General features: G+C 41.8%; 1 long non-coding RNA gene across 1 annotated transcript; it reads right to left on the reverse strand.

Moving 5' to 3' along the window:
• Positions 1-3,871: 3,871 nt before the first annotated feature.
• Positions 3,872-10,957, reverse strand: LOC310861540. The gene is made up of 3 exons (XR_014569494.1): positions 10,884-10,957; positions 4,754-8,704; positions 3,872-3,977 (listed from the first exon to the last, which is right to left on the reverse strand). It is a non-coding gene; the product is annotated as an uncharacterized lncRNA (long non-coding RNA).
• Between the last annotated feature and the right edge of the window lie 214 nt (positions 10,958-11,171).

Consider the following 11,171-nt stretch of genomic DNA (forward strand, 5'->3'; position numbering starts at 1 on the left):
AACGTTTTTAATGTCTTTGTGGTGCTACCATGAGGTGCATGGTTTACTAAATATAAATGGTTTAAGTGGTGACACTGGGGGAGAAAAACTATCAGTAAAACAAGAGACACAGCCCAGAAGAAGCATTTATTGTAAACAAAATAAAACATCCAATGCTCACAGAACAAACTTTACAACGAGAAATACTGATACTATGAAAATAAAATATTTTCTATAAAGTATAAAACTGTCACTGGCACAGAAAAAGTCCCCAATCTCTTATATCTGTATATTTCATGTATGTTTCAAAATATTCAAAGATTGCATGGCTAAAACACATTCCGAAATATATTTTTGGCCATGTCAATACATTCATATGGAGAGGGAATCTTGACAAAACAAGAAAGTGGCCGCACACGCCGAAAGCCAAAGTGCCAATGCTTTATTTAGGACGCAGAGTCATGAAACCAACGTTTCAGCTGTTAAGCCTTCTTCAGGGAATGAATATATTTTCATATGTCATGTTAACAACTTTTTAGTGCATATTAACTGAGTCTGTGCACTCCAATTCAGTACAATGAAGTTCCCTGGCATACAACATTAAAACAAAATACTACAGAACATATTTACAACACAGTAAGACCAAGGATACAAAACAAGTACAATAAAGTGCAATGTATACTTTTTTGAGATGGTTCCTTTTTTCAGATTTTGGTTTAGTGTTAGAGGATTTATCTTGTGCAACGCCTAAATGCCTAATAGTCCAAATAGCCAATCTACATCGACACATTGTGAGCTTGTAGATCAGCTATTTGAACTATTTTAAAATGTTTAATTAAAAAGAAAAAAATGCCAAAGAAGTTTAGGCATAAGCGTTAAGGAAAGATAAGGACCCTGGGAGCTCCTCCACATTTTTCTACATATCTGTATTCTACATTGACCGCTATAAATATATTAACTACATAGGCGTGCCCAAAATGTATATTGGTCGTTTGTATTATATTATTGTTATATTGAAAATATTAATTATATTCTGTAAATTATATTCTGTAAATTGTAAATATGTGTAGTTACATTGCTGAATTAAAAGAAACTTACAGAATTATTTATAGGAGATCACATAAAACATACCATTCTTACAGCAGCATCTCTACTCCTCGAATCTCTTTCACTAGCCTACATACTTGAACCTGTTTTAAAATTGTAAACGGTCTGCATTTCTATAGCACTTTTTATCCAAAGCGCTTTCCAATGTTCTTCACGTTCACCCATTCACACCCTTCATCCAAAGTGCTTCACAATGTGCATTACATTCACGGTTCATCTATGTGCACACATCGACATGGAGGCAGCAGGCTGCTCATCAGGAGCAGTAAGCATGGGTTCAGTGTCGTGCTCAAGAGGGCAGAAACAAAGCCATGAGGATCAGGGGATTGAACCGGAAACCTTATTGTTCTCACTCCAGCCAGTCTACCTCCTGAGTCTCTCTTTTAATTAAAAACATATCCCGATATTAAAATTGCCTATAAGGCGGCCGGCTGCGAGGCTCACCGTTGGTCCGATCTGCACGAATCTGGTCACCATCAGAATAGCAACACCAGGGGCCACTGGAACACCATTGCTCAAATCCGCACCAAACATGGCACAAATGCTGTTCAGGGGTCTGCCATGACAATAGTCACACCAGGGGCCACATCAGGTGCCCCCGGAGGCCCCTGGGTGCCACAGGCACACCGTTGTGCCAATCCTCACCAAACTTGGCACAAACACTGTTCACTTCCATGACAATAGTCACACCAGGGGACATGTTAAGGGCCACATCAGGGGGGCCTCAGGCACACTGTTGCTCCAATCCGTACCAAGTACAAACACTGTTCAGGGATCTGACTCGCACAAAGGCCCCCAAGAACCAAGTTAGGGCCCCAGGCACAGTGTTGCTTAATCTGCACCGAACTTGACACAAACACTGTTCAGGGGTCTACCATGAAAATAGCCACACCAGGGGCCCCGTCAGGGTCCACCAGGGACCACAGGCACACCAAATCCTCGCCAAACATGTTGTCACACTACAGCAGTGTTACAGCACTGTCTAACATTTCAAATGGCCATAACTTTGTGACCATTGCCCTGATCAGCACAATTTGGAACTGGATTTACGGCCTGAAAATCTAATTATATACAATATAGCCTCAAGCTTTGATATATCACAACCTCAAGTCTATTATTTCTTTATAGCATAGTTATGTGCAATACCAGCAAGATTAACCCTAATTATAACCAACAATCCATAACCTAGCGTTAGTCATGTGTTGGAACCAATATACACATGAATGCATTCCAATTAAACCACAAGTAGCATAATACTTTATACAGTATATATTTCTCTTACTTATACAAAATGCGCATCTCCTGTTAAGTTGTTTTGTCGTTTGACACTTCAAATTCCATATGGATTCCTTCATACACCAATACAACAATTAATACTAACAAGAAGCCCATCCAGTACAACTTCATGGAACACGTGAGTTCTTTCACAGCAAAGAATCAAAGATATATATATGCAAATATATAGTCCAAACATTTCACTGCATGTCTATTTACTGACCTGACGGTACCTTCCCTGATGGACAAGCAGTGGTGTAAAGTAATGTAAGTATGTTTACTCACGTACTGTACTTAAGTACAATTTTGAGGTATTTATTTTTACTTTACTGGAGCATTTCCAATTTTCAATACTTTTAATTAATACTTAAAATATTGTACTTTAACTCCAAAAGACTATTAGAAACCTTTAGTTACTAGTTACTTTGTAGATTTTGATTATTATTACCAAACATATACATTAACCACTTCGGCAGTATTAACACTTTTACTTAAGTAACACATTTGAGTACTTTTTTCCACCACTGGGACAAAGAAAACTCAATGTGTTGACAGACAGTTCTCTAGAGAGAGAGCAGTGACATACTGGCAGGTCAGATACTATTATTAGTATGCAGATTGACACAGCAGGGTTCAGTTATTCACTCATCATTATGTCATGAAGATTGACAGAGCAGGTGTCAGATATTATTCAGTCACTATTATGTGGCGATGTCTTCTCTCCAGACGCCTCCTCCTTCCTGACATACTTGCGTAGGTAACGGATGGCAGACAGAGCACTTATATTTGCCAGCAGAACTGTATATGTATATAGAAAAAAATATATATTTAGTTATCAAACATTATTTGTAACCAACTTTACATTTCCCTTGATACACCCAATTAACCATTTAGATGTGTTCACAGATACATCAGAGAATGTATGAAAAGGTTATATGCAGCCATTTACAAGGAAAGCGTCCCTCCGGGTTATGGATTCTAGTCCACATGTAACTCCAATCTAGTGTGCGTGCTCAAGTTGAGCAGTGACAACCTTTAAACATCAAGAGCATGAATAACTGCTTGGGCATGCAGTAAGGATTTTAAAAGTATTGTTTGAATGTCGGCATTCACAGACAATCATTCGTAGATAGACACAGTATGAATTTAGGAGATTGGATACTGTGGTTAAAGGACTTTTTTTGTAGGTTTAATTTGACGTCAGTACTGAACATGCATTCTCGCTTCGCGTGCGTGCGTGCGTGCATGCGTGCGTGCGTGCGTCCTCAATGGTAGTTATACCTTTGATATTGTCGGTCTTGATATCAAAATATCAGTATCGACAGACAGATTTAGTGAGTTTAAATAATAGGTAGTGTTATTATTAGTGTATATTACATTTACGTATACTGCATTATAATACAATCTCTAAAAGTAAACATTCACCTTATGATTAAAACATATGAATGAAAAACAACAGAAAACTGACAAATGCCCCATATTGCAACAATAATACATACCAGCCTTCCATGCGTCTCCAACTTGTGGATTAGAAGACTTCAGCACCCACGAGGCAAATGCAATGCAAACCAAACACATATCAGACTGTCGGAGAGGCAAAAAGGGGGCGTCCAGTCCTTTAAATAACACAACAAAACACAAAATACAACTGAGTACTTTCATCCTATAGTGATGACATGGGAAACTCAACTCAACAAATTATACAGTTCGTAAGAGATCAGGAGAGTCATAAATTGACCTCATGCCACTAACAGCTGAAGCCAAAATCCAAATAATATGATGGGTTTTCATATCATTCCACATCCGGCCCTATTTTCCGGAGTACCTGAAACAATTCCAATCCTAAATGGGACACAACACAAGGCTGCTTGAAGTGACCTTTAATACTAGAGGTCATATTGATAAAATATTGATTCAAGGTCCTCGTTTTGAATAAACCTAGCTGTACTAAATGTGGAATCTATATGGACTTTGTCACCTGAAGGGAAATTAATTTCCATTTACCCTTCAAAGCCAAGCGTGAATTTATACTGGCATCGGCCCTTTTAAGATGGCACCCATTGAGTGAAGTCGAGTTATCACGTACATCCATTCCTCTCTGGCACTTGGCTTTGCACTGCTACACTCTTGGCCAGTCAGTGTTCATTCACAGCTGTGCTGAGCAAGTGTGTAACAGCACGTCCCCCCATTTTGGCCACTGTCCATTTGGGTGTAAGGAGTGGTATGAACACTAGGGGCTGCTAGCAGGGCTTTTAGATAGATAGATAGTCTTGTTTAATTTGAAAGGAAGTCTATTTACTAGGTCATGCATGTCATGCATCAGTCATGCATCAGTTGTGCTGCATGCATCTCTATGTTGTGTTACAACTGATAATCTGGGAAAATGTCTTACTTGGATTAGCAACAGCCGTCTGCAGATCGTCATATTTAAAGCAGGGCTGCTCTGCAAGCTGCCTGAGGATCCTGTCCTGATGGTACAGCAGTGGGTCAGAAAAGGGCGCATCGTGACTGCCCAGCATGCCGATGGGATGGATTGCCCTTCGGACAGAACCGCTTGTCTGCTTTACAGGCCCAACAGCCAGGGAATTGGCTCTCTGATTCTGGCTCACAACAGCCAGGGAATTGCTTCTCTGATTCTGGCTCACAGAGCTTGTGAAGCAAATATTTCTCAGGGAAAAGGTGTTCTTCCAGAAGAAGTTATGTTGGTCCCCGTCTGTGAAGAAATTCTCATATATGTCATAAGAAATTGGAGCCTCGTTTGCCTTTTGGCTCAACCTGGTCACCACCTGTATCGGTTGATGGAACTCATCCTCATCTTCATCAGAGGAGGAAGATGGAAAGAAGTAGTCATAACCCTCTGGGAATTGCAGGTTTCTATTTGTGGAAAAAATGGGCAAAAGTTCATCTTTTGATTGACCGGTTGCTACAGCGAGGGGAGAGGAAAAGCTTCCTATATCAAACTCAGAGAAGAAATGGTCGTATGTCTCAGGGACAGAGTCTCCGATATAGCAGGGAGGTAGACTATAGTCTGACGGGATGGGCTTTGACTGCTTTTGCCCAAAGAAATAACCAAATATATTTGCGAGTGAGGTACCGTATCTTTGTGCAGACACATGCTCAGTAAAAGATGAAGGAGGCAAAGACGCTGTGCTACTGTGTCGCGGAGGCATGCATTCAAAATAATCTATCTCTACTTCTCCATCCTCTGAGATGGTGGGCCCTCTCCATGCACTGACACAAGGTTCAGACTCCAGTGCCGGTAGGTTATGCACACTTATGGTTTTGGGCATCTTCTTGGGGTACTTTTGTGCAATACTGCTACTGGAAAGGAGCGGTTCAGGAATATCACTCACAGGTCTCGTCATCATATTCTCTGGGTCTTCTCCCAGACTCACCGGGACATTGCTAATACTGGACATGTCAGCACTGGTGTGGTCAGGTTTAGAACCAAAGTAACCCGAGTCTGTCCCATCAGAATTGTCAGAATCCACATTCTCTGGTAACAGTGGGAGAGAGGTGGCTGGGGGAGCATTGTTGGCCGCCCGTAGACCCAAAATGTCCTTTATTGTCAGTTTCTCCATCTCATTCCAAAAAGACGACATAGCAAATACTGAATGTTTAGAGTCTGGTGCATTTTCAATGACATTGTCCGTTTCAAGTGTTGTGAGAGCATCTTCTGCCGTGCTCTCGGAGTGACATTTTTGTTTTGAGGCATCTTGAAGATCAGACATCTCGTTGCTCCCTTCAGTAGTTTGCGGTACACTTTCTCCATGGCCACTGACGTTATTTGGACAGACCGATGAACCAGTATTATTTGACATGCTGGTGACGCTTTCATGTAAGAGCTCCATTATAGGCTCTTTATTTAAAGCAAGGCTGAGATCCACTGATCCACTGGGTGTAATATTTGATCGACTGCTTAACAGGTTGTCTGACGTGGATGAAATTGAATTGTTTTGTCTTTGATTGTTGATTGTAGAAGAATGATTTAATTCACCAGACAGAAGATAACCCTCATTTTGACCATTCATTCCATGTGGTATAGATGGCACCGATATCTCTGAAGAATGATCTCGTTCGGTTGACAATTTAACAGCTAGGGAATATTTCGTTAGTTGTGTTTTATTATTTTCATCTAAATAACAGGACAAACGTTCAGGAGGTGACATATCGTTACTGTCTGATGTTAAATTTGCACCAGACACTACGGGTGGATTCTCACTGTGGGTTGCATCATGAAGCCCATTTGTAAGCTGTTCGTGCATCGTTTCTTGAGCAGACAGGTGTTGAGTGTCAGAACCAATCATAACTGTCACAACTGTAGACACGGGAACGTTGGCGTTTTCAGACGTAAAGCTACACTGGGCTTCGTCATGACAATTCATTGCCAGAGGTTGTGGAGGCTCAGCCTCGCTTTGACATGTGCCGTCTTCGCCAGAGTTTGCTACCTCCACCACAGGCAGGTCGGACTCACATGTGGATTCTTTGTGACTTTGCTCAGATTTTAAAGCAGAGTTGCTTGAGCGTTGGCTTTGTGAAACACTGCTGTGGGTTACTGATGTATCCTGTGCTGTATTAGAACTATTCATTTCATTAGACTGTTTGAGACTCACTCCGTGAGTAGCCTCTCCTTCACACATTGCACATGCTGCCGTTTCTGTGTCCAGTTCTAGCTTACTGGTTACACAAATGGAATTTGAGACTGGTAACCAATGTTCTTTATTCAGTCCAGTAGATCCTTTAAAGTGCAATATGCTGCATGACTGTACATTTGTTAGCAGGTTCACATCATCACCGGTTTGACCTTGTGGGGTAGATATTCTGTCAGTGCTGATGATATTTACCGGAAAGTCTGTTGCTTTGCACCTTGCATCTGTAAGTGTATTTGACAGGTCAAACATATCAGATAAATTCTGGTACTGTTGACAGTCTCTTAAAGGAGTGGATGAGGAAAGAATGCGCACTTTGTTTTCAATAGGAGTTAATGACAGATTGTGTGTGGTTGCTCTCTGGAAAGCCTGCCAATGTGTGGGTAAAACAGTAATGGAAGTCTCAACATTCTTTTCTGTTTTGTTCAAATAAGCCACACTGTTATTACCAGATAAATGTGGATGCATTCCTCTTCCCCAGATACAGGACTCATAATCTGAGTCACTCTCATTGGCTATAAACTGCCTCATGTATCTATGACCAGTTTCCACTGGCTGACTAGTTTCTGACTCCAGCTGACTCCAGCTGACTCGTTTCTTTTTCCTTCTCTTCTTTTTAGTAGAGGGAGACGGACTGCACGCTTGGCTTACTCCACTGTTCAGATGCTTTGGGTCAGCATCGGGTGATGGAAGTGTGACGTCTCTGCCCTTTTCCAGTTTAATTTTTGACATCACTTCTAGGGAAGCGGGTGATTCATCGTCACGGTTTTTATTGAGGGCCGTTTTGTCTGACAGCACATCTCCCTGCCGTACGTCGTTCACCCATTCACCAATGTTCATGTCTGAGCTCAGCAGCTCACCACAGTCAGGTGGTTTCTCTGAGCGGACAGCGTCGTCAGATGACTCATGAGACAGTGTCTGCTTTCTCACCTCTGTGCTTGCTGTCGTCATGGACCGCTCCGCCTCTCTGATGAATAATTCTCTTTCGGGGTTAGTTGATTCGCGGACCCCAATTTGTGAGTTACTGGCTGCAAAACAAACACATTTGAAGTCATCTTCATCTTTTTTCATCACGCTTTCATTGCTTTTGGTGTTGACGAGATCCACGGTTTCTTTGCTAGTTGTCGTTTCACCGTTGGCAGCCACAGAGTTTAACTTGGGGATGTTGCTTTTTGGCACGGCGCCCATGCTGGCCTGTGGCCCATCTCTCCTCATCTCCTCATCGCCTTGTACTGGCTCCGGGTTTTTTCCAACTCCCATTTGGCTCGGCTCTATAAGCCTCTCAGCTTCTGTGAGAAACCTAAGCCCCTCAAAGAATGTATTGACAGACTGCAGGTGTAGATCCTCTTCACTGCCTGAGAGGACATTCTCCATGCCACCAACACCGTATTTGCAGAGGCAGTGTTCAACAGGAGACCCCTCACAGTCTGGGGGGCCGTAGTCAATGGAGCATTCAGCCTCCTGCAGTAAGCCCACTGCCGGTGGTACGTGGACCTTCGTATAGTTTGTGGTGCGAAAGGACCCCATGTCATCCATGTCACTCATCCCAGACATCCCCGACTCCTCCAACCCGGCTAGTGAGGGAGAGAGCAGCCTGCATTCCTCACAGTCCTGGAAGAAACTGTCCCAGTCCTGATCAGAGATCTGCACGGTATAGTCAAACTCCTCCATTCTGATGCAGAGCAGGGGTTAACCTGCAAAATCAACAAATATATTATTTATTTATGATTATTATTATCATGATCATTATTATTGTTATTTTCTTTTAATTACAAACCCAATACTGTAGTATGGAAAACATGTTTCATCGTTCCTAAATTTACTTTCATTGTAAACAGTATGAACACAAGATCATGTTTTGTCTGGTTAATTTCATATTAGTTCATCCATTACTGCCATTCATCAAAAAAAGGTTTGGACAGGGGTGCAATTTAGGGCTAGTACCGTAGTGAGAATGTGTGTGTGTGTGTGTGTGTGTGTGTGTGTGTGTGTGTGTGTGTGCGCGTGCGTGCGTGTGTGAGTACAGTTTATTGCTTTAAGTGTATCTATTGTTGTATGGTTTACTGCTGTATTTATTGTTTATTGTGGACTTTTGTAACTCTTTTTGAGTGGTGCAACCACTCCTACAACCAGCTTGCAATGTCCTCGTACGTGTTTGTGTGTCTGTGTGTGTGTCTGTGTGTGTGAGCATGAGTATGTGACTTAAAAATAGCAGTAGGGGGCGCCAGAAACAGTGAGAGGGGTAGTGACTCTAATGAGAGAGAGTGAGAGAGGTAGTGACTCTAATAGAGAGAGAGGGGGGGGGGGGGGGGGGGAATTGCACCACTCAGTTCACACGTGTGTGATTTTTTGAGTGGTGCAACCACTCCTACAACCAGCTTGCAATGTCCTCGTACGTGTTTGTGTGTCTGTGTGTGTGTCTGTGTGTGTGAGCATGAGTATGTGACTTAAAAATAGCAGTAGGGGGCGCCAGAAACAGTGAGAGGGGTAGTGACTCTAATGAGAGAGAGTGAGAGAGGTAGTGACTCTAATAGAGAGAGAGGGGGGGGGGGGGGGGAATTGCACCACTCAGTTCACACGTGTGTGATTTTTTTTACTACTTGCGGCTGTACCACCCTGGATTTCCCCCCTGGGGGACTAATAAAGAGTTCATATCATATTCCTCCCATAGTCCTTAAGGAGGAAAGATGGGCAGAGACCAGCCAGGCAAATGCGTGAGAAAAGTATTGAAATATATATTAGGGAAAAAGGGTGAAAAATGAATTCTTCAAAGAATCATAATATATGATTATATGAATAATTTCCTATAGGAAAGTAGATGGATATTTCACCCTCTCTGTAGTGAATAACAAAATTAAGACAAATTAATCTGGAAGGATGTTCAGCTTGTAAAGGACAAAAGTGCAAGCCCAATTAATTACATCATTACTGCTCTGATTCCTCAGATGGCACTAAATCAAGAACCATCATTGACGATGAAGGATCTTTACCGTGCCAGATGGAAGCCTTACGGTATGTTAAAGGTTTCATGACATTAATTTTCATACATTTTTATTAGGTTTTATGACCTCAATTACACCCACACAACCTGAACTTTGATCATTCAGTGGATTTTCTGTGGTTTGGAGTTTTCTCTGGGGTTTGGAGGCCTTTTGAGCTGCAATGAAAACAGTAACATCTGCTGGCAAATCCCACTGACATATATGGGATTTGTGGAGTCTTACATCACAATCCACAGAAACATCAGAGCACTTGTTTGAGTCAGTAAACCCCAGACCACAGAAAATCTGCTGAATGTTAAAAGTTCAGGTTTTTTTGGGTGCAATTGAGCTCAGAAAACCTAAAAGAAATAAGAATAAATAATAAATAATGCAATAAAAATTACAAAAAGAAATGTTATGTCACGATCCCTTTGAAGCACACATCGGGCAGTGGAAACATGTATTGTTGGAACAAATTGATGTGTGTGCTCTCTGGACCAAAGAAGAAAATAACTAACTAGAATGAATGCTGAAAAGTACTTTGAACTCCCATGCATATTTCAACAAGGCAATGCAAGATTTCTGTATACACATTACAAAGGCATTTCTGCAGAAGAAGATGGTACAGAATGCTGGACTGTTTTGTCTACACTCCCAACCTGTCCCCAATAGAGAATGTATGGCATGGCATTTGAAAGAAGATTTGGAGATAATTACACCTGTCTTCAGTCCCTAAACATATTTTAAGACTTGTGAAAAGGAAGTATTTCAATCGCACTTTAGTTATTTAGTGTGTAAATAGTAACTACATCTTGCACGTTTTTGCTATCTCTCTATGTCTGTCCCTTTCTGCATAATGCACTCATACAGGCAGCCAGCAGTGTGTTTTTACCTGTCATGGCTTTGCTCTCATCCTGCTCTGCACGTGAAGAGGTCTAGAACGTCTGCTGCCCCGGACAGAAATCATGCCACTCCTCCGGACCGGTGTCAGAGCACAACGCTGCAAGCCCCATGATTTGATATATATATATAGCGCAGTGTTCTGTTCTGATCACGTAGTACACGCGATGCTGTGGGCTGGCATCTCCAACAGAGGTATAAAGTGTCAGAACTTTAAATAGACCACTCGGACGGCCACACTGCTATGTCCAAGCATTGAACATGGAATACTGTTTTTTTT

This window comes from Protomyctophum parallelum, assembly GCF_964188405.1.
Source record: "Protomyctophum parallelum genome assembly, chromosome: 7".
Lineage (NCBI taxonomy): Eukaryota > Metazoa > Chordata > Actinopteri > Myctophiformes > Myctophidae > Protomyctophum > Protomyctophum parallelum.